This window comes from Camelus bactrianus, chromosome 32 (genome assembly GCF_048773025.1).
Source record: "Camelus bactrianus isolate YW-2024 breed Bactrian camel chromosome 32, ASM4877302v1, whole genome shotgun sequence".
Classification (NCBI taxonomy): domain Eukaryota; kingdom Metazoa; phylum Chordata; class Mammalia; order Artiodactyla; family Camelidae; genus Camelus; species Camelus bactrianus.
Genome location: NC_133570.1, coordinates 14,127,548 through 14,151,588, shown reverse-complemented (window position 1 = coordinate 14,151,588; position 24,041 = coordinate 14,127,548).

The following is a 24,041-nucleotide window of genomic DNA, read 5'->3' as shown; positions in this document are numbered from 1 at the left end:
CTTGTGGCTCAGGTGTCTCAGCCTTTGTGTGTTCTTTTTATTATTCACTCAGCAAATCTTTACAGAGCCCTTATCATGTGCCATGCTCTGGGCGAGGTGCTGTGGACACAGCTGGGAGCCAGGCAGACACAGTCCCTGTCCCCGAGGGGCTTCTGGTCTTGTGGGAGAGACACTCAGTAAATAATGAAATGAACAAACAGGTCAGTGTTTTCATTGTTGCAGTTTCTCTGAAGGATATACAGCGGAGGATGGGAAAGGGTGACTGAGTGGCTACTTCAGACCGGGAGACTCAGGGGACTCAGAGATGACACAGGGCTGAATTATGAGAAGGAGCTAGTTATTCAAAGAGCAGAAATTTGAACACAAGCATTTTGGGGGGCCCTGGGGTATGTAATCTTCTTCCCTTCCTCCCTCCTATTCTTTTCTCTCTTTCCCTCATTCCCTTCCTCCCTCCTTCTGTCTCCCCCTGAATCCTTATTCAGCAAACTATTATATAAACCTTATGAAAATAAACTTTAAAATAAACCTTATGAAAATCTTACAGATTTATTTTATAGTCTCCATTTTAAAGACAGCAAAACTGAGGCTTAGAGGTGTTAAAAACTGTTTGCTCAAAGATGCACAAGAAGGAGCTGTGAGTTAAACCAGTAGTCTGAGCCCAGCGAAGAGAGAAACCAGCTCTTCAAAACTGAGAGGGGAGGATCTAAAGCACTTCTGCCCTGAAGACTCTCGCTGCTCCTGGGGAGGGAGGGGAGAACTGGCTGGTGGTGGACGGTGGCAGGTAGTCTGTCCATCCCAGGCTCATCAAGGGGACACCAGGGAACCCTGTGGGTCCAATCATTCCCATTTCACAGGTGGGGAATTTGAGGCTGTTAGAATTTAAGTCCCTGGCCTGGGTCACACAACAGGATTTTTGGAAGAGGCTAGTGTTTTTTTTTTTTTTTTTCTTTCTGTTCCATGTCTTCAGACAGAAGGAAGAGGCTAGTTTTGAAGTGGCAGAGTTGGGATTCAAACCCAGATTTCTCACTTGATCGAATTGCCTTCCCATCGTGTCATAGATCCTAGCATGGAGGCAACTTTTCTGAACTGACCAGTGAATGTTTACTGAACATGGAGAAGCAAAGCCTTTTGTCATTCAGAGAGAAAAGAAAATCCCATCCTAGCCTTTACTAATAATTCCAATGATAAGAATAATGCCAGCATCCAGTGGGTATCCACTTAGATCCAGGAGATTTACTCTTCATTTGGTTGTCATGACAACCCTGTGAGGCAGGTATCATTAGACCCACTTTACAAATGAGGACAATGAGGCCCAGGGAGGTTAAGTAATTTGCATCAGTTCACAGAGTGAGTCTGTGGCAGGGCTTCAATTAGAGTCTGAGGACTCCAAAGCCCATGCCCTTTCTAGGACTACTGTATCAGTCAGCTAATGCTGCTTAACAAACTACCCCAAAGTGCAATGGTTTCATAACAATCACTTATTATATTTCACTTCCTTGTGGGCTGGCTGGGTTTAGCTCATCCCAGCTGGACTTGCTTATCCTGCTAAGGGTTGGTTGGCTTAATGGGTCAACACTAGGTTGGGCTTGGCTGGGACACCCCTAGTTATGGTAGCCATGCCCATGGATCTCTCAGTGTCTTCCTTGGGCCAGTGGGCATGTCCTTCTCGTGGTGATGACGAGTGTGCAAGAGAGCAAGTGGAAACACGCAAGTCCTCTTAAGGCTTGTGCTTAGACCGGGCACAGCAGTACTCCTGCTGCATTCTGTCAGCCACCGCAAGTCACGTGGCCAAGCCCAGGTTCAAGGGACAAGGATATGGACTCCTTTTTAGAAAGAGAAACTGCAAAGTCCAATGACAAGTATGGCTATAAGGAAGTGTGTAGAATTGGGGCCAATGAAGCCATCGGCCACAACTGCCCACTAACCTGCAATCTGGATGCAGAGAGAACGTAGAAGGTTGACAGGAGCAAATAAGAGCAGATTGGAGACCTCAAGAAGATGAGCATCACCTTGTTTGATTCTTAAAGGTGCAGGGGTTTCGAGGAGGTGGTATCAGAAGGATTTTTGGAAGAGATCAGCTTTAGGTCTTGAGAGACGGGAAGGAGGAAGGAGAAAGGAAATGCGTTCAATTCAAGGGGAGGCAGGGCAGTGAGATGAGCTTGCAGCTTCCCAGAGCACAGGGGCCATCTTACCGTCATGTAGCTTTTTCTCTTAGCTCTGTGCCCGGCATACACCAGGCGCTTAATAAGGAGGAATGAGCACATGATGAGAGTGAGGGGGTCATGTAGGAGTGTGGGCTTCCTCCTCCCTGGGATGTTTTGGGAACTTAGCTGACTCTCTCTGTGTGGCTTAGGCTCCAGAAGGGCAGGGATTTCTGACGAGCTGTTCATTGCTGAATCTCCGGTGCCTAGAACAGTGCCTGGCACATAGTAAATGCTCAATAAATATTTGTTGACGGAACAAACAAATGAGTGAGTGAATTAAATTCTCACACAGGTAGGTACTATTATCACCCCCATTTTGCAGATGAGGAAACTGAGGCTCAGAGATTACAGTAACTGGGTGAGGTCCATGGCTAGTAAATGGCAGGCTGTCTGACGTCAAAGCCCAAGGTTTTCCCCTTTGCTCCTGAAGTTCTCCAGTTTCGCAAGCAGCACGTCCATGGGGACAGCAGGCAAAAGGCAAGAGAAAAACATTCCCTCGTAATCCCACAGCCTGAATACTTTCGGAGAGTTCAGACAGGGTCTTGTCCACAAGCAGCGTTTCTAGGCAGGCTTGTTCTGTGGCTGGATCTACTTTGAGGGGCCACCAGCTACTTTTTCCGGGAAGACAGTGTGGGGCCCACAGATTAGGCGATGCTGTTGGCTGGGGTCTTCCTTCTCACTCTGTTTGCCCCAAGAAATCTCGAGTTGATTCAGGTCCCTTTGCCTGAGTATCCGGCAGGCGATAGCTCAAGTTCTTTATACCCAGCCCTTTGGCAGGTGCCTGGGGGCTTGTCTCTGTCATGAGACAGGATGCCCAGGGGACCAGCCCAACCCAGACCCTGGACATTCGACCAAAAGTTTCTCATCCAGAATCCACACATGACTTATATAAGTGTCTGTCTCGGGGCACAGCTTTTGGACGCAGAGCTGGTGTCGGCAGACGTCTGGGGAAGAGAAGTGTCACATTTTATTCCTTATGACATCCCTGTGGAGGAGTAATGAGCCTCTCTGGGCCTCAGTTGCCTCCTCTGTGTAATGGGAATAAAGGCACCCCGTCAGAGGGTCTTGGAGGGGATTGCCTGGGCTGTCCTCAGAGGGCACGGAGAACATGGCCGGGCACGTGCAAGACCATGGGCCATGCGGGTGCTTATGTCCCTCTGTCCTGGGCCCTGGGCGGTGCGTTTCTCATTTAACCTGTACAGCAGCTTTCCAAGCAGACGCCATTCGGTCCCAGTGACACACGACTCGGGGCTAAATTCTGCACGTGGATTCACTCGTTTAATCCTTCCAACTGCCCACTGAGGAGGGTGCTACCATTCCCATTTTACAAACGAGGCCACTGAGGAACAGAGAGGTTTGATGACTTGCCTGAGGCTGGGCCCAGCACACCTGCTCCTGGCTTTCCCTCCATGTGCTCCTCCCAGGGTTGCAGTCCTCAGAGAGGACAAACTGGGCCCTTTGTGCACAGCCGGGGCCCGGAAAGAGGAGGCCCACGGACAGAAGAGAGAGCCCACCAGTCCATGCTGGCCCAGCTTCCCTCCCCAGGCCCCAGCCCTCTGCCCTTCCGGTGTCCTTGACCCTGCGTGGCGAGGGGGCACCGTCTCATCTGTATGACTCCCACAGACAGAAAGCCGGGCGACGGCTCCCAATGCATCAGCGGGTGGCAGTCACGCCAGAGCCAGCGTGTCATTTCCATCCATCTTTCTCCAACCGCTCCCTGTCAGGAAGCAAGGAAAGTGGCGGGGGTTGGGGAGAGGAAGAGGGGAAGATGGATGGGGTGGGGGGCGGAGAGGGAGGAGGAGGATGGCGGAGGGGAAAAGGGGAGAAAAGAGGAGAGAGAAGGAAGAGAGGCTGGGGAGAGAGGGGCCCCGAAGAACGGAGGTGAGACCAAAAGGAGGAAGGGGCTAGAGGTGTGTGATGACCAAGGAAGGGGTGAGAGAAGTCGGGTGGGGGCCTGGGAGAGGCGAACTGGGATGAGGAAGGGACAGGGGGAAAGGAGACCAGGGAGGATGTGAGGGAACATAAAATGTTTCGGGGAGAATTCTGTAAGGGAGACAGGCAGAGGGGAGCCGGGAGGGAGGGGCTGAGACCAGGGAGGCAGGGAGGCTGAGAGCTGCCAGCTCCTTTATTTTTTTTTTTTGTTTGTTTTCAACTCCATAAGGTTACAGACTTTGTCCAGATGAGCCTCCACAGTGCCTTGCACAGAGTTGGTGCTCATTAAACATCTGCTGAATGAAAGGAATGTTTTGTAGCAAGAGAAATAATAGTCCTCGACAGCCCTTTGAGAGGGGGACCTATTTTAATAAGGAAGCGTCACCAGGAGATTAAGTGACTTGTTCAAGTTTTCACAGCTAGGAAGCTGCAGAGTCAGGATTTGAACCCAGGCAGCTGGTGCTAAGGGCCAAGCTCAGCCACCGTATTCTTTATCTGTTTCTGTGTAACAGGTTCTTGCCAACGTACCCACTTAAAACAATCAACATGTATTACCTGATAATTTCTGTGGGACAGGAATCCGGGGGTGGCTTAGCTGGGGGGCCACTGGCTCTGGGACTCTCTCAGGCTCTCATCAGCGGGACAACAAGTCATCTCCAGGGCCAGCTCCGGGAGGTCCCCCTTTTGAGCTTGCTCACGTGGGGGTTGGCAGTTTGAGGTTCTGGCTGGCTATTGGCTGGGGACATCAGTGCCTTGTCACATGGGCCATGTTCAAAACATGGCAGCTTGCTTTCCTCAAAGCAGGAGATCAGAAAGAGAGAGAGAGAGCGAGCAAACAGAAGTCACAGACTTTTCCCAACTTAACCTTGAAAAGGACATCCCACATCTTTTGTCATATTCTATTCGCTACAAGTTACTCACTAGGTCCAGCTTGTTCTCCAGGGGCGGGAACTACCCAAAGGCATGGATACCCTGAGGTGGAGAACTTTAGGGCCATCTTAGAGGTGCCAGCTTCGAGGCAGCCTACCACGACCACTCCGCCTTAATTTCGCAACATCAAAGCCGCCTCCAGTCACAACCAACAGTTGCTTAAACATTCTGGCTTTCTTTGGTCTGTTCATTAAGATAGCCTCAAAGGCCAGGGCAGATGCCCAGAGGGTCCCCGAGAGTTCATCCAGCCTTGGTCCCTGTTCTCCAGGAGATCATAAGCAAATGTAGAGATGGTTGATTCAGGATGGAGATGGATTGGTTGCTAGGGAGAATCTCCCAGAGAAGGGTGAGCGCAGTTTGGAAAATTAGTAGCATTTGGGAAAAGAGCGGAGCCCGCTGCCTTCCTCACACAAACTGCCGGATACACAGGTGAACGGAGTCTCCTTGGTTTATGAGGATGTACAGGTGGCAGGGCGGGGATACTCACCTGTTGATGGATGGGCTCTCTGAGACCCTTGGGGCGGGAAGGAAGGAAGATCTTTATGTTTATGAAAAGGCTGGGAAACACGTATCTAACCCCGGTTCGTCAACCCTGCATTGGTCCCCCGTTGTGGTTGGTCCAAGCTCCTCGCAACTTGAGCTTCACCCCCTCCTTCCCAGCCTCACCCTGGACTAGGCCGCCCCTCTCCACCTGCCACACTGCTACTTCCCCGCCTCCCTGCCCTCCCAGGTGAGCGGTGCAGATGCTACTGATGGAAGGAGAGGGGGAAAGGATGAAGGATCTGGGTCTTTCCTGGTGGCCCAACTGGACTGTAGGGAGGGATCTCATACCCCTCCCTTCTCTGGCTCCTGCTGGGCTCAGAAAAGACCTGGAAGGGAAGCCAGCGGAGGTGGTGAGCGTATCAACAGAAGCCAGAGCCACATGGTCTCAGCTCAACCTTTTGCTGAAATGTTGAAGGTTGGCGGAGAGAGAGAGAGAGAGAGAAATGGAAGAGAGGAAAGGAGATAATCCACTGTGGTTTTCTGTCTACACTAGAGCGGAACTGGTGAATAAAGGCACTGAAACACACACACACACACACACACACACACACAAACGCACACACATGCGTGTGAGCATTTTATCTCCTCTACTAGACTGTAAGCTCCAGATCTTCCCTACCTGATTGTCTCTTACGGGCTTAGCAGTAGAGACTGTTTGAAACCAAAGTGGCCCCAGAAGACGTGAGAGGCGTGGTTGCTGTTCAGACGGAACGTAAACGTATTTTCAGAGGCGTTGTCCCCTGTAGACAATATTTTCTTGTGTCCTGCTAACCCGGGACCACCATCTTTTCCCACAAGGGGAGACAGATCAGATCCGAAGTTCAGCTGGTTTACATGCACCATTCTCCCCTGTCCATAGACACACAGGCACACCCACAGGATCCGCAGCACACACTCGGGCACGCAGATACACATACACACTCATACAGACAGAATACACACTTGGGCACAGACGCCCCTCTCCCCGGAAACAGACACCCAAATGCTTGTAAACAGAGTTGTGATACCCGAAGATCTAGGCTACACGGATCTATATACACACACAAACCACACACACAAGGGGCACATTCACACACACACACACACACACACACACACACTACAAGTAATCCTCACATGACTAATCGCTCCTTCGTGTATGTGCGTGTGCGTGTGTGTGTGTGTGTCTAGATCCCAGCATCCCCCTGGCAGGCACACGCCGACCAGCCACCACTTGAATTAGCACCAAAGGATTATGGGACCCAGGGCCATTAATCTAGGTGACAAACAGGACTCAGAAGGCATATTTGCACCCCGAAATTGAAAAGATTAGGCCATATTTGTCAAGGATTGGTAGGGCTTTATCGCCGGCACAGCAGATGCTGTTAAATATTCATGAGCTGCGTAAGTGGGAGAAACCCTAGCTAGACCTGACGACTTTCAGCTGCAGAGGGAGAGGAGGGGGGAGATTTATCTGAACTCCGCAAGGGATGGAAGGTATGAGATCATGTGCCCTGGCTGGCCGGGCGCGACACGCCCCGCTGTGGTCATCGCGGGAGGGGCTGGGCGGGGCCTCCTGGGCCGCTTTGTGAGGCTGGGGGCTGGGCCGGGCTGGCAGGGGTGACGGGAGGAGGGCCAGAAGCTTGTTCTCTGGGCTCTTATCTCACTGTCTTCTGGGGGTGCTGTTTGCTGGCCCGCTGCCCCCAGTAGATGGGGAGCTTACCAAGGGGGCTCCCTACCTCCTCAGGATCTGGCCCATGGCTCACCACACGTCCAGCAGGCACGGTGAGGGGAATCCTGGAGGTGCCCCTTGGAGGAAGGAGAGGTGTAAGGGTCTCATTGCTAGATCCTGGGGTTGGTTCTCAGATGGTTCTAGAAGCCAGTCTGGGCATCAAAACACCTACAGGGATTAAGGCCTAAATCCTGGATGCATCACTTCTTAGTTGTGGGAGCTTGAACATGTTAGTTAACACCCCCACGTCTGCGTTTCTCCAACTGGAATGTAGATTTGGTCACGAGAGTGCCCACCTCCCTGGAGGATTAAATCAAGCTCCCGGTGTGGTGCTGGCATACAGTAAGTGCTCAATACATGGAGGGAGATGGCTACTTACGGAGGGCTCACTTGGTGCCGATCGCCGTTTCTGGTTGGTCTGATCTCAGCAGAAAACCCAGGCACTGGGCAAAAATTAGGTGAAGTTTTGCTGCCCAATAATGAAAATACTAGCTACGTGTGGTTGTTTAAGGTTAAAGTAATTAAAATGAAATCATTTAGTTTCTCAGTTGCTCTAGAAACATCCTAAGTTCTCTAGAGCCCCATGTGGCTACCATATTGGATGGCCCAGATATGGAGCATTTCCATCACTGCAGAAAGTTCCGCTGGACAACGCGGTGTGTGATCTTCCTCCAGCATAGAAGGGTTGAGATTCTCATGACCCGATTGGCCAAGTTTTGCTGGATTTGAACCTCGGAGGATAACTATGTCAAATATGTTTGGCAAACCCTGGATTAAACAAAGTGAAATCAGTTTCTTTCTTGCAGGCCTTGTCAGAGCCTTTACTATGTCCTGGTTATTGAGAATGTAGCATTTTCCGCATGATTTGACCACAAAGTTCCTTTTCTCCCCCTTAGAGCATTCTAGGAGTGGAATTCCCTGGAATGCCCTTTGGGAAATACAGTGATCACACGAATCCCCCAGAAGGTATTTATGGCTGATTATGAATAAAAATATATGACTGTCTCCTGGGGACATTGGTACTTGACTGTTTCATTATGATTCGTTGTATGTGTGTGTGTGTATCAGTCTTCTCTGCTGGCATGAGCGCTTACAGGGCTCAAAGTTATCTCTGTGTTGTCAGTGCCAGGCACACAGAATGTCATGCGTTCATTCAATGCACATTTGTTGTGTATTAAAGCAGATACTGTCAGGGCCCCATCCATCCCCTCTCAGCCTTTACCTCTGCTTGGGGCAAAGATGCTTACTTTCTGCCTAATGCTTTTTCCTGGCCCTGGGCATAGACTGGCAAGGCAAGCAGCCCTCCACTAAAGAGCGACAAGAACTCGGGCGTCCTCATCCTGTGGGAGGGACTGACCCTGAGGTGGGAGGGACTGACCCTGAGGTGCGTGGTCTGCATGGTCTCCCGAGATCCCCGGTGGGTTAAGCTCCAGTTGTGCACAGTGGGAGCTGCCTTGGTAACAACACCCAGGTTGCCTTCTCTTCCCTTCTCGTGACCCCACTGCCCTTCCATTTGGGACCACCTCCCAAATAAACCACCAGCATTTGAATTCCCCCAACTAGGGGATCCAAACCGAGACAAGCACATACCACACTCTTCTATCATCTGGAAGCTAAGTCCTTTATCTCTGCTCAGACCCTTCAATGTCTCCTTGCTGCCTTTCAGGTCAAGTCTAAACAACTTGTGCAGACCTGCAAGGGTTTCCAAACACCATCCAGCTATGTCGCCCGCATACCCGCGCTCTGGCTGGATGAGTCCCCGCCCCCGAAGGGTGTCCTTCTCCCTCAGATCATTGCCCACAGCTCCTTCTCTGACGAGTTGCTGTCCATGGTCAAGGCCCACCTCCAAGGTCACTCGCCATTCCCACACCTTCCTCCAGGGAGAGTAGATATTGATAAGCACCCAAACGTGTGCACGTCCGATCCTCAAAGAGGTGCCAGGCAGGTAACGTGGAGGCCCGCGGTTGGGCTGGATGGGGGCCTCGGGGATTTATTGGGGATTACGATTTTGCCCAGAGAAGGAACTGCTGAGGTTTAATGAGGAGGCGATTTCGCTCTGGGTGTTACGGGGCTGCTGAGCCAGCAAAGCTCTCTCTGCTGGAAGCCTGAGGAGCTAGACGAGGATCAGAGCAGAGACTCTTTCCCCAAAGCCAAGGTGCTGAATGAGAGAGACACCCTGGAACCTCTTCCCCCAGACGCTTTTAAGCACAGGATAGGTTCTGTGTAACTTTGATTCCTAATGTTTTCAGGGTCATCGTCCCCAAAGGTAGGGGGACCCTCGGCTATCCTTGAGGGTCAGCCCGAACGTGCCATCCTGTATCGATGACCAGAAATGACTCAATGGATGAACTAGGGGAGAAATAACCTCAACCAAGCATCCGGGTGCTGGTCAGCAGAAGGTCAAGCCCTGGGGGTTCGGGGACAACTGGATGTAGGACTGGGGGGGGTGGAAGGAGGCAGGGACTGGGGAGCAATGGGAGGAAAAAGGACAGAGAGGGAAGGAATGACTCAACTCTTGTTGGCTGTCTGCTGTGCAGAATCCGGAACAGTTGAGAGCTCTGGGTCTGGAGCAGGTCCGCCTGGGTGTGAATCTCGGTCCTGCATCCTTCTAGCTGCGTGACAGGGCAAGTTGCCTTTCTTTTTTGCATCTCAGTTTCCTCACCTGTAAAATGTGAATGATAAGTAGTGTCTTCTCTCTAGGGTTCTTGCAAAGATCAAAGGAGTTAATCCAAATGAAAACACCTTGAACAATGCCTGGCGCATTTCTATAAATGTTAACCATTATTATTTTCTGAGTATTAATATACATGATGATTCTCATTTAATCCTTGCATTTAATCCCCTGGGGCAGGGTGAGGGGTAAACCAGGAGATCCAATCTTACTGATGAGAACACTGAGGCTCATGGAGGTTTAAAAAACTTTCCTAAACTGGGTTTCTGATATTTGTAAATGTTTTTCCTTATTAGATAAGAACGTGTGACCGTTAAAGTCATTAGGGTTATTTGGTATCGAAAAGAGCAGGTGGACAGAATTTATAATCCAGCATCGTTGATTGCATTGAAAAGACTGGCGAAATCTTTTGGAAGGGTTGGGAGATGCAGCTGGAAAAATATTTCAGAAAGTATACAATCAAGATATCTCATGGAGTATTTAAAGGAAAACCTTAATAAAAAAAAGAAAGGCTTTCCTGAGGTCACGCAGTGGGTGATTTGGTGGACTGGCATTTACTTGGAGGGCAAAACCCTTGGTCTTCCCACTTCTTGGCTTGAGACTTGAGGGTACAGGAGAGGGAAGGTGGTGAGACCAGCAACAAAGGTCAGATCCATGTGGTGTCAGCTCAATCTTTTGGTAAAATATTGAAGGTTTGCCAAAAGACAGATAGGCAAGGCAGATCCGTCTCCATTGTAGATCCGTCTACACTAGAGCAGAACTAGGGTGTCTAAAGACACTGAGACACACACACACACACACACACACACGTTTCATCTCTTCTACTAGACAGTAAGCTCCAGATACTCTATATAGACATTTGATTGTCTCTTCTGGGGGCAGTGGTAGAAAATACTTGAAACCAAAATGGCCCCAGAATATGTGAGACCTGTGGTTGCTTTTCCGACTGAACACAAACCTATTTTCAGAGGAGTTGTCCCTTGTAGACAACGATTTTCTTGTGTCCTCCGCACCTACCACCACCATCTCTTTCCTCCCCATCACCACCTATACAAGGAGGAATATATAAAATAAGATTGAATAGTTAACTGGTTTACCACCCCCCAGCCCCCGTCCATGTAGGAAAGAGAGAAGTGGGGATGCAGAAGAGGAAAAAGGGGGGATAAGGCTGAAGACCGTCCCCACCCCCCAGTCATGACCTCATCAACTGTCCTCCATCCAGGGACACCAGCCACCGGCCCGTCCACGTCAGTCCTGCCCCCACCGCGATGCTCGTGTGGAGGAGAAGCGGCCGGCCGGAGGAAAGGCAATAAGTGTGGCGGAGACGTGTATTCTTCTCCTCGGTGACACAGCGAGCTCTCTCACCGGCAAAATGTCCCTTGATCTATTTCCCCTGGTAGTGATTTCAACAACAACAATAACAGAAATCCATCATTTCCGTAGCAGGGAATGGAGGGCGGTGGGGGTTTGTTTTTCTTCTGGTGTGGACAGAAAGCTCTTTATTCTCTCCTCGTTTGGGAAGACTTCACGCCAGAGGAGCCCTTTCCAGGTCCCGGGAGGGGACTGGGGTCAAAGAGATGGTGAGAATGGCTCAGTCCCGGCTGAGCCTCTGACCTTGGGCAGGGCACAGCCTCAGTCTGCTCCTCTCAAAAATGGGGAGAACCAGCCAGGAAGGGGAGAGGGAGCCAGACAGCACAAGGCAGCCTTGGGAGTCAAAGATAATGGGCCAACAGCTACCAGAATAGAAATAATAGTGAGCTTATTTATATATGTACAGTGACCTCGCATAGTGCTTGGACATAATGGTCACAGATTTCATGTTCTGAGCACTCCTTGGGCTGGGTGTTCTTACGTTTGCGATCTTTTAGATCTTCCAGTTCAACCTGCAGGGCAGATCCAGTCCACATTCACGACCTCCGTAATAAAATGAAGGTTCAGAGAGGTTAGGTAACTCGCCCAAGATCCCACAGCACCCAAAAGGTGGTGTCAGGATTTAAATGCAGGTCTCTCTGTATCTAGACTTTGTGCCTCTGTCCACTCAGCTTGTGGTTCTTAAAGTGCATTCTCTGGCCTGGCAGCATCAGCATTACCTGGAAAAAGCTTCAGACGTGCAAATTTTCAAGTCCCACCGCAGATCTACTAAATCCTAATTTCTGAGGATGGGACCTGGCAACCATCCCACTCCCGGTGAGCCAGGAGCACGCTCGAGTTTGGGAGCTCCTCCCCGAAGTGCTGAAACAGCCCACCCCTGTTGCTGTTGTCACTAATATCATTCTCACGTTTCCCTCCAGCTAAAGCCGCTCGTGGCCAGCGAGGAGAGGACAGCTGGCCGTCCTTGCTGTCTGCTGGCTCAATTTCTATTCTCTCCAAAGGGAAGTCAGGAAGGGCTCGGGGTCTGGTCCAGGATCCACCACCTGCTAACTAGGTGTCTTGGGGCAGGTTCCCTGGAAAGAGACCCTGAGACGGAGATGGGCATGTAGGTAGCTTATCAGGGTGTCCCCTCTGGAGCGGCACCTGCAGGGAAGTGAGGGAAGCAGGGTGGGCAGAGGGAGATGTTGGGCTGCGACGTAGTTGGCAGCAGTGGCCCCAGCCCATCTCAGGGGTGCTCTTGAGCTGGGGTGACCTATGACAGGTGCCTCAAATTGAGGCAAAGGGGGCTGGGGCTTTGTACCCACTGCATCAACCAGTCATGGTTGTGAGCTGCTCTGGGGGAAGCAGAAGCCTGAGTGAGGGGCCTCCCTTCAGCCCAGGGCCGATCCTGGGGAGCCACCAGAAGCCACCACTGCCAGCATCTGGGGAGTGAATGCCTGTCTGGGGTCTGGCTGGCACACCACAGCATCCACTACCCTGGGTGTACGACTTCTTCTCAGTCTCTTTATCTGTAGAATGGCGATGTTGGTACATTTCTTCTCATCCGAGTATTTTGAACAAACGATGTGATGACGATATGATAATAGCGGCGACCATTCATTGACATGCGTGCTACGTGCCAGGCTGTGCTTAAGGACTTCCCGTGCAGTCACATCCTGGCCTCACGATGTGCATGGGAGCCAGGGTGATTTCTACCTACCTTGCAGAGGGGAAACCAGTTGCCTGGGGTCTCTCAGCTGCGAAGGGGAGCAGCTGGGCTTCGAAGCTTCCTTCACCACTGCTCTATCCTCCTCCATCCCGTAGCTGACCTGTGTTCAGAGGATGGTGCCATGTATGTACGGCAGGTAGAGTTCCTACCTCCCTTTGGGAGCAAATGAACGATTCTGGGGATGGTGTGTGTACAGGGTCGTGTGCACTTGTACACTATGCTTTCTGATTATCCTGGGCCCCACTCTTGAGGAAGACCAGGGACCCCAGTGTTAATAATAGGAAAACTGAGGCATTGATTCCAAGAGTCCAGCCAGGAAAAGAAGCCTGCCGCTCGATTCTCAGCCTAAGGCCATCTCCCTGGGCCCCAAGACTGCAGGAGGCTGCATGCTAGGGCTGGAAATGTCCAGCCTGGGGCCGGGAGACCTGCTCTGCAAGCAACAGTCTGACTGTGGACACATGATCAGGACTCACTTGCAGACTTGGGCTGGGGGTACCCAGCCTGACCACTGTGACCAAACATGCCTAACTCTTTGAGCATCTATCCACTGCCCTCCAGGGGCTGGGCCTTCTCGTCAACCTTTGCCCCACAGCCATCCCTGGGGTGGGGAACGTGTAAAGGTGGAAATTCCCTTTGTCTAAATACAAGCCCATGTAATTAAGCAAAAGGAATTCAGTGGGGCTGCTGACGGGGAGAAATCTCAGAATCAGGAACTCCCTCCCAGCGGCCTCCAGCCAGACCAGGAGTTAGCAGATTAAAGGGCTCAGGTCTAATTCAGCCCAGTCTGCCTTTGTAAATAAAGTTTTATTGGAACTCAGTGATGCTCATTGGTTTACGTCCTTCAGCTTACAATGGCAGAGTCGAGGAGTTGAAACAGAGGTCGAATAGTTTGCTAAGCCAAACATATTTACTGTCTGGCCCTTTGCAGAAAGTTTGCCAATCCTTGAACTGGACGGAAGGCTCCGAAAGGCCAGGGATCATGGCTGAGGCTCGGGTTGGGCTGGAAGAGGGGGTTGGGGCACTGGAACAGGCTGGAAGTCCCGGGAAGCTGAGAAGCAAGCCCTGCACTTTCCTGCAAGTAGAACTTTGCCCAAACCAGGCCCTCCTGCTCCAAGCCTTCTCCCACCCTCCTCCCCAGTTGCGGTCTTGCTCATGGCTCTGCTCTCAGTCCAGCACAGTGACCGATGCTGCAAAGATGACTTCAGAAATACTCAGTCAATGAATGCATGGATGTTTCTCCGATTCAGTCTTTGACCTCCGGGGAGTCTGATTCTCGCTGGGCCTCAGTTTTCACATCTGTAAAATGGCCATGATCAAGGTCTGGTTTGCCAGGCACCTAGTCTTGAATCCTCCAAGTGCAGAGGAACAAGAGGAGCTCCGGGTTCAGTGTCTGATTCAGGAGCAGGGAGGAGCAGGAGGCCGGTGCTGTCGCCAGGAGAACCAGGAGAGCGGAAAGATGGGGAGGGACCAAGGAGGCCACGGAGTCAAGAGGGGCGGCGGGCGGTGGCGGAGGGGAGAAGACAAAGGGGGAGGATTCCGAGCAGGGAGGCAGATGGGAAGGAGGGGCCCCCGGGTGGGGTGGCGGGGAGGCCGGCAGGCCACAATCACAGGCCCAGCAGTAGAGCGTGATGCCACAAGCAGGACTCCAGCTTTCTGCGGAGAATGAGACCGGGGAACTAATGAGCTCCGGAGGTGCAAAGGACGCCTTCGTGCTAATTCCTGCTCCCTGGGAGCAGCCGGAGAAGGGAGAGAGGGCCAGGGCCCAGGCTGGGCAGCTGGGTCCCCACTCGGGGGCTCGGCCAGCTGGTCAGCCGCCGGCTGGGGCTTCACGCCAGGGCTGTGGATGCACCGGCCAGCCTGCCTGCCTGCTCGTCCACCTCGGGCCCTGCTGCCTCTGGCCTCGGGCAGGGAAAGGAGGGGTCATCCTGTGGCTTGGTCCCCAGAGCAAATGTTGTGACAGTCGTGTGCTCACCTGGCCGGAGAATCAGCTCAGTGGCTTCCATGAGCTGGGGCTCGGACAACTGACTGCATCTTGGAGGTTTAAAACATATTCAGCTCTTCACCATTGTTGACAATTACAACCACCACCACAATGATAATAATGACGGTGATGGTGATGACAATGGCTTTCTGTCGCCAGCACTTCCGAGAGTCTCCCAGTAACCCTGGGAAGTGTATAGTGGTTATTCTATGGAAGAGTTTTCATCCTCGGCACGACCAACATTTTTGTCCACGTAATTCTTTGTTGTGGGGACTGTCCTGTGCTTTGTGGGATGTGTCGCATCTCTGGCCTCTACCCACTAGAAGCCAGTGGCACCACCTTCCAGTTGTGACAACCGAAATGTCTTCAGAGATGACCAAATGTCCCCTGGGGGGGTGAAGGGGAAATTGCCCCTGATTGAGAACCACTGATTAGATCCAATTTTACAGATGTGGAAACTGAGGCTCAGGAAGGTGAACGCTGGCTACCTTATAGGACTGGGTATCCAACGTCAGTCTTCAGTCTCTCACCCGACTGCTTCCCCACTCCACTCCCCCAACCAGTTACGAGGATTTGCTACTTATTTATTTTTCAGATATGGAGTTCTGGATCTTCTTCTCTGCATATATTTACAAAATTGGGATCAAACGGAAGATGGCATTATGTAACTCGGTTCTCTCATTTAACAACCTAGCACATACGTGATGGGGTGAGAAAAAGAAGTTGCTGATTTGTATATATATAGCATGACACCCTTTGTGTAAACACACACACACACACACACACACACACACACACACGCACGCACTCACGGGTGTTTTCGTATCTGCACAGAAATTGTCCGGAAAGATACAAACAAAACTGTGGTCCGTGATTTCCGCTGCGAGTGGGGCTCTGGGAGTGGGGATAGGGGAATTGAAGTGTTCATTACATACATCTGAACTGTTTGCATTTTTACATTAGCCACATATTTCTCTTTAATTTTAAAAGTGAATAAAGTGACATGAACGTTCCTCTTTAACAGTTAATAGACACATAGAATGTGGATTTTTAAATACTGCAAGGTGCGTCACTGCATGGATGCGCGATCGGGAGCCTAACCCTCAGCCTGGTTGAATGTGGAGGCTGTTATCGGATGTCTCAGTGGTATATGATGCTGCAATGAACATGTGAAGCTCGTGCTTAAGAATGGAAGCTTGGGAGGCAGAGTTCTAGGGTTTTTGCCTTGGCTCAGCCCCCTAAGATACACTTTACCGCATCACCCCATTTAATCCCCTCGGCAACACTGTGGATGGATATTACCATGGCTCCCATCGTATAAATGAGGGACACAAGATGCCATGAGGCCCAGTAACTTGCTCAAGGTCCCAGGGGTCAGAGAGGTGTTAAAGAAATACTGGTTCTAAACTAAGACTTCCTCCCCAAGTGAGTCAAGGGATGGAAAGAAAATATAAGAGGTGATAATGCTCTCCGTGTTGGATTTTCAAAATTACCATGCACAGAATCGACTCGGGATCTGGCTGGAAAGTCAATCCTACGGGAGTCAGGGAGGCGAGAGGGCGGGAGGTGGCTGTGGGATAAAGTGGGAGACTCTGTACTTCTAAGAAATTCCCAAGGGGTGCTGTTGGCCATGCCAACAGGGCTAGAACTAACCCTTTGGTATGGTCGCCACTCGTCACAGGTGGCTATTGAGCACTTGAAATGTGACCAGTCTGAATTGACATGCACTATAAATGTGAAACACACTGGGTTTCAAAGACCTCAAATGAAAAAGAGGATGTGAAATATTTGATCAATGATTTAAAAATCTTTTTATATGTTGAAATAGTCTTTTGGGTACATTGGGTTAAATAAAATTGATGACTAAATTTAATTGTACTTGTTCCTTCTTGCTTTAAAAAAAAATGAGGCTATTAGAAAATTTTAAATTACGTTTGTGACTTGTGTTGTATTTCTATTGGACAGCTCTGGGCTAGAAACCAGGTGGAAGATAGCATCCAAGAAGGGGTGACCAGAGAACTAGGAGGCGATCGGTCCATAAGTCAATCAACAAACAGTTCCTCAACATGCTATGTGCTAGAGGTGAGCCAAGAAGCCACGGGCCCTGACCTTGAGGAACTGGCTCTTTAGGATGGAGCAACTGGGTGATTGTGGGACATCCTGAAAGCCAGGGAGAGGGGGATTCAAGGAGGAAGCAAAGGGCAATGATGGAGTCAAACGGTGGTGAAGTTACAGCTGCCTTCTTGACCTGGCTTCAGGCTGATGTGGTCAAGGATGAGTCTAATGTTTGTCTCTGGTCCCAGGCGTCAGGATAAGTGTTGTCTGTGTGCTACCTCACTGAATAATCACTTGGGCAACCTCACAAGGCAGGTATTGACATTAGCCCCAACTTTCAGCTGCTAGAGAGGGGCTCAGAGAGGTGAAATCATCTTCCTGAACTTGCACAGCCAGAGAGGAGCAGAAAGGGGATTTGAACCTACCTCTGCCTGACTCTAGTCTTGTGTGTTGTTCAACTGTGATGAAACACCACTTTTCCTTGCTGGAGAGAAGCAGTTGCGTCGTTGCATGCAAATTCATTGATGCAGGACTCTCTCTCATGCCAGCTCTCCAAGGGGTGGAAGTGGGCTGCCCAGTTCCTGCCTCCCCCAGCTTCGGTCAGCACCCTCCCCACATTCCCATCCTCAGCCGCCTCCATCCCCCACAGCCAGCCCACCGCGGATACTGGCAGTGGACATTGCTCAGCTCTTGGAGTGGGGGGTGGGGCTGCCAGCACCAGGGGACTAGCCCCTGTGGCCAGAGCAAAGTTGGAGCTTCAGTCACCTCCATCTCCCTCCCCCTTCTTCCCACTACCCTCCTGGCTGCCCGCGGTGGTCCCCAAGCCCCCCTCAGCTTCAGCGCAATTTAATGTCTCACCGAGCTGTCCCTATTTGACAAACAGGTGATTTTGCTAATGAGGAATAAATGAGATCCACAGGATAAGAGAGGGTGTGCAGCAGCTGGCGTGAGGGCAAGATGTGCCGAGTTTATTAAAATAATATCTGGCCACATGGTTGGTGCTCAGGGTCCAGGCCGGAGGAGCGTCTCGCTCTGCTCTCTGCTGCTGTCTGCTCCTCCCCAGCCGCGGTCCCGCCCCTGTCCCTTCCCAGCTTCCTGAAGGTGTCTCTTCCCAATCCAGGCTGGCAGGGCCAGTGCAGACTGTGTCCCTGGTACCCGCTCCTGTGGGAGGCATGGGTTGGGGGGAGTCAGGGGGCTCTTCACTGGAAGATGATGGGGTTGATGGATGATCGGAGTGGGGAATGCAGTGTGTACGTGAGTGTGTGACTGTGTGAGTGTGATAGAGTGTGTGTGTGTGTGTGTGACTGTGTGGAGGGGATCTGAGTGGGAGAGGCATGTCTCGTGGAAAAGAGCAGGAGAGAGAGGGGGAAAGAGATGGAACTGGATGAGGAGTGTGGGCAGGAGGGGGGAGGAAAGGGAGAGGTAGGGGGTGGGGGATTGGAAGGAGAGAGACAGACGGAGAGAATATAAAAACAACAGGAAAACTGAATGAGAGAGACACACTCAGAGAGAAAGAGGAGACACAGTGAGAGAGCCCAAAAGGAGCAGGGAGAGGGGTGCCGTGGGGTACAGGAGAGAGGGAGACATCCAGAATCACAGACGGGACACACATAAAAAGATGGAGACTAAGAACCAAGCAGCTCTGTTCAGGGCGAGGAGATGGGGAGGAGGAAGGAATCTAGAAATGGAGGAGAGGAGAAAGGAGACAAGGGGAAGAAGATGGGGTTTGGCACTTGAGGATAGAGGAAGGTTGGTGGGCAGGTGGCCAAGGGGGGAAGGAGCAAGAGGCCAGGGGCTTGGAAGCTCTGCGGTTCCCGGAAGGCTCCCCCAGTCCCCGCCCTTGACCCTGGCTGGGCATCCTCCCTCTCTGGTGTCAGTTTCCCCACCTGCACGATGAGGGGTTGAAGTGAATGCCTGGAACCAGTCCTTCCTGCGCTGCTAGGGCTACGGCTGGATGAGAAAGGGGAAGAGGAGGTTGGGGTGGGGAGAGGAGAGGCCACAGACAGGTGTGACATTTCTCATTCTAAGGGGCCAGAACGAAAGTGTGACCCCAGCTTCACAGCTGCAGCCTGGCCACAGCTCTGCGCACAGGAACTGGAGTGACGGCAAGGTCTGGAACAAAGGAAACAGAGACGAAGCTGGAAGGTGGGTTTAGGATGAAAGGGGGAAACTGAAGCTGGAACTGGCAAGTCCCGCCCCTCCTGTCTCCCTCTTTGCTCATGCTGTTCCCTCTGCCTGTTTTGTTCTCTCTGCTGGGAACCGCCTCCTCCCTTTCTTCCTGGGTCCCTGGACTCACCCTCAAGGTCCAGCTCCAATGCACCTCCTCTCTGAACGTGTCTACCATCTCCCCTCGCTCCTTCCTCTGGACTCTGAGGTCAGTCAGAGGGAAATAAGAGGGTGGAGGAATCCTGGAAGGCTTCCCAGAGGAGGTGAGCCCTAGAAGTCAGTTTCAAATGAGACCTTGACTCCTGCACTTCGGTCAGGTACCCTATGTGGAGTCTGTACCCCACCTGCCCGTGACTACATTTACTTAGCATTGTTCTTAAAATCAACTTACCCTCTGTACTTAAACAAATGGATTTAGAAAAAAATCGGTGTATACTAGACGCAGCGGGGAGTGGAAATCCAGTGCCCTTGATGGGCTTGTTAACAAGTTTTCTCATAGGAATTTATCTTCCTGTGTGACTCATGGACGTCAAAACACGTTGGTCTGGGCACTATTTATAATTGTCTGGGAAGTGAGGGGCAGGAGCCCCGATGGTCCCAAATGGGAGCCGGGGCCAAGGCAGGGAGGCCGGGGAGGGTGTCGGGGAAGAGAGGCAGGAGTGGGGCAGGGCAGACAGCTCTCGGAGGGCCTTTAATGCCAGAGGAGAATGGCGGGCTCCCTCTGGGAGGCAAGAGGGAGCCAGAGAAGGTTAGGGTGGGCATGTGGGAGGGGGTGCAGGGAGGCTCCAAGCTCCCAGGAGGCACGAGGTGGGCATGGGGTTCTTCTGGGGCCACGCCACTGTTCCCGGCCTGCCCGGCACACCTGTCAGTCCTCTGTACTGACTGTCACCATTCTCCCTCTCTCTGTGTCTCTGTTTCGGTTTCGCCCTGTGCTCCTTTCTCTTTCAACTGCCCTTCTGTCTGTCTGTCTTTTAAAATCTGTCCTTTTCCCTCTGGGCTGTAGCACGTGCAAGGTCCCGCCCCCACCAGTCAGGCGGCCCCCTCCTCATCTCCCCAGGTCCCTCCTCTCCCCCTCCCTGTCGCCTCTCTCCACAACTCTGCGGTCCCCCAAAAGCTCTCTCTCTCCAGTGTCTCTCTGCATCTGCTGCCTCTGGTTCTGGGTCTTTCTGTCTCTAACTCAATGCAGCTCAGGCTTTATGTGTCTTCCTCTCTTTCTCTCCCCTCCCCCATAAGACAAAGGTGTACCCCACCCAGGGGCTGTCATCCTCCAGTTGCCCCCGCCCCACACCCTGCCTCCTGCAGACCACCTCTCACACACGCGCACCCAGACTCCAGTGCACACATGTTGTACCCACAGCTCATGGGTCCCCACCTTAGCCGTCTCCCCAGGGGCCTGTCCCCTCTCCCTTTGGGCATAATTAAGCTCCCCCTTAAGCAGTTGTGAGCCCAGGGCACACAGTAGGTCTTCAGGAATCAGCTGAGGAGTCGTTGCTCTGGCTCTTTCCTGTGTGGATTTATCCCCAAGAAACTCACCCTCCCTGGGGCGGAGGAAGGGGGAGGCAAACACCCCCCTCCCAAGCCCACCACGCTCCCCCTCACACTTTCTTGACACTTTTCCTGTCGCAGGCTGTCTTCCTTCCCATCCATCATTTCCTCTTTTCCGCTCCCTCCTCCAGTCCCACACCCCCATCACTCTTGCTCAGGCGAGCTGAGAGCTGCCCTCTCTTCCTCCTTCGGGTGCCCTCCCCCACCTCCATCTCCACTGGTCCCAAAGCAAACAGTCTCCCCTCCGAGCAGCATCCATCAGTGAGCCTCTGTGATGGGGAGGGAGGTGTTTGGAGACCTGAGATTGGAAATGATTACAGGACATGCTTAGAGCTCAGTTAATAGCCCAGAAGCCACAAGACAAACACCCCCAGCTTCACCTGACCCTCCTCTCCTCCCCGTCCAGCCACAAGCGCCCCCCCCCACCGGCTGCTGTACGGAGGGTGGAAGGCAGAATTTTCTTCTGAGACTTCTCAGGGTTTCCCATTGCAAGGAAGGACCCAATACCAGCCTTTAAGAATGATGCTCAAAGTTATACCGTGATGTTCTATTATAAACATTTATCCATGTTTAGATCCTTAAAAAGCAATTTCTAAAACTCTAACACAGAATGATCCAAACCACAACAGAGCAACAAAACAAACCAAACACCCATGCATAGAAAACAGACTGGAAAGAATTAAGCTATAATATTAATAGTGGCTGTCTTTGAGTGGCGGGACTCTGGGTAAAATATATATATATATATATATATATTTTTTTTTTCCCTCCTTTTCTGTTCTTTCCAAATGTTTCTTCATGAGCATCTTAAAATTAATTCATTGTTTTCAAATGGCTGTGTTTGCCGAGGCATCTGTACACACATTTAACATATTGTACACTGATTTAGCAGTGATATTTGAAAAGTACTTTATTTCCACATTTAAATTTTACTTTTTTTTTTTTTTGAGTAGGTCATGCATTCACATGGTTTATAATTCAAAAGGTACCAAAAAAAGTACAAAGTGAAACCTCTCCCTCTGTCCTCACCGTCCCCGGCCACCTGGCTCCCCTTCCTGGAGACAAAAGGTAGCACCTGTCCTCGTGTGAGCTTCCAGACACAGCATCCCATTAGGGATTCAGAAACAGACATGCACTTTTAAGGAAAGAGATGATGTGGTGATTTCTTAAGCATCACTCAGGGGTCCATCCTGCTTGAGGATGACTCAGTCCTGGACCAAAGGTTGGAATTTCTCTGGCCCGGTACTAAAGTCTCTCTGGCTTTAGAACCGACTGCTCTAGAATTCTGCCTGCCAGCCCTCCTGGCCTCTCCTGCTAGCCAAGACCCAGAGGACACTTCTCCCTGCCCATTTCAGACACACTGTTATTCCTGATGACGAAAGCAATGCCCAAATGATAACATGAAGGAAACACATCTTAGGGAACATTCACTGTAATTGTACCCTCAGACACGACCAATGGGGAATGCTTTTGGCTAATGTTCCTGCAGCTTTTTCTTTTTGAAGGTGTAAATTTTTAAAAAGTGGGTTGGACTGAGCAGCGTTGTGACATTTTTTCCAACTTTCCACTAAGTTTATCTGTGCTCAATTTATCTGCCCATGCCAGTACACAGGGATCTTTCTCATTAAGAGGACCCATTTCTGAGAGGTGTTTTGGGGTAAGAGAAGGGAGACCATTCGTGCTCTGATGTCCCTCGTTTTTGTGGGGCCTGGGACTGGTGGGATCTAGATGGGTGAGGTCAGCCAAGCTGGGTACCTGATGTTTTGCGTGGAAGGAAGGAGACCCACGGGTGGAGCAGTGCCCGCCAAGCAGGAAACACACTTTGCTAGAAATGATGAAAGGCTGCCTTGGTCTAATCTAGCACATGTGGTCCAGGCTTATGCTGGCTCAGTATTGGAGAGGGCCTGGGAAGATCATGGGATTCACCTTCCTGAACCTTCCATAGGCTCTCAGGCTGCCAGAGTTGGCCTGAAACTGGGAAATCCCAAAATGAAGATGGCCTTGGAGCCAGAAGGTTTGATCTGATTATAGCCTGGTGTGACCCCACACACATCCCGCTCCCCATCTGTAGAAGGAGAGGGTAGAGAGGAGGTTAGCATCAAATGAGTACTTAGTAGATGCCAAGTGCTGTGCTAAGTTCTTCTCATTTGATGCTCTCAATTTACCCCTGTAGCAACTCTAGGGAGTGTTACCATCTTTATTCTGCAGAAGAGGCACCCAGACTCAAAGAGACCAGATAATTTTCCTGAATTCAGCATCTAGCTGGGTTTCTCCTCTGCAGAAGGAGTCAGGCAGACTGGCAGGTGGAGATGATGGAGGTGGTGGCAGCAGGTCTGAGGAGAGCTGGGAGGGGAGAGAGTGCAGAGACGGAGGTAATTAGGAACCAGGCGGTATCACAAATCTCCCAGCCGCGCTGACACCTGGGGAGAGTGATCACACACTTGGAGTCAGCCCAGACAAGTGTGAAAGCCCTTCACTCCATCTCTAGGAAGAAACAGGATGGGGACAATGCGGGCCGGGGAACCACATGACAGCCCCACCCGCAGCTCTCCCTCCAAGACAGCCATGAGGTCATCCTCACACTCCCCCTCCCTCAGCCCTGACCCAGGTCAGGGAGCTGTGACTCAGAGGTGCGGAGGGGCAGCAGCGAACCCTGCAAGACAAGGGAAAGGTCCTGGAAGGATGTGCCCCGAAGAAGGAAGGTGAAGAAAGACTTCATCATGGCATCCAATCGAGGCTAGGTAGATGTTACCAAGCCCTCAGCCAGCTCAAACTATCCCTCATCAGAAGTGGCAAAGCATGACTCCTGTGCTTGAAAAATTAGTCTCCAGGGAAAGCGGAAATTGACGTGGGTTGAAAGGAGCCTGTGTACCAGGGAGAAGTGTGTTATTTCTCAACAATCCTGCCATTTGCTCAGTGAAGAAATGGGGGCTCAGAGAGGCTGGGTCCGTGGCCCAAGGGCACACAGCTATGAAGCGGTGGAGGTGAGATCTGCCTGTTTTGGAATTCCAAGCTTCCCCCCCACATCTCCCTGTTCCCCTGAGAAGGAAGTGGAGGCTCTCTCTACAGGGGATAGGCTCTTGGAGGTCCAGGGGGTTTCAGAGGTAGAGAGATGGATAAGTTGCCCTTTGATTCCCGAAAGATAAACGGGAACAAGGCCTCTCCCCTAACCCCCAACACCCACTGGGACTAGCTTTGGCTGTGCTGAGAATGCTTGAGAGAGA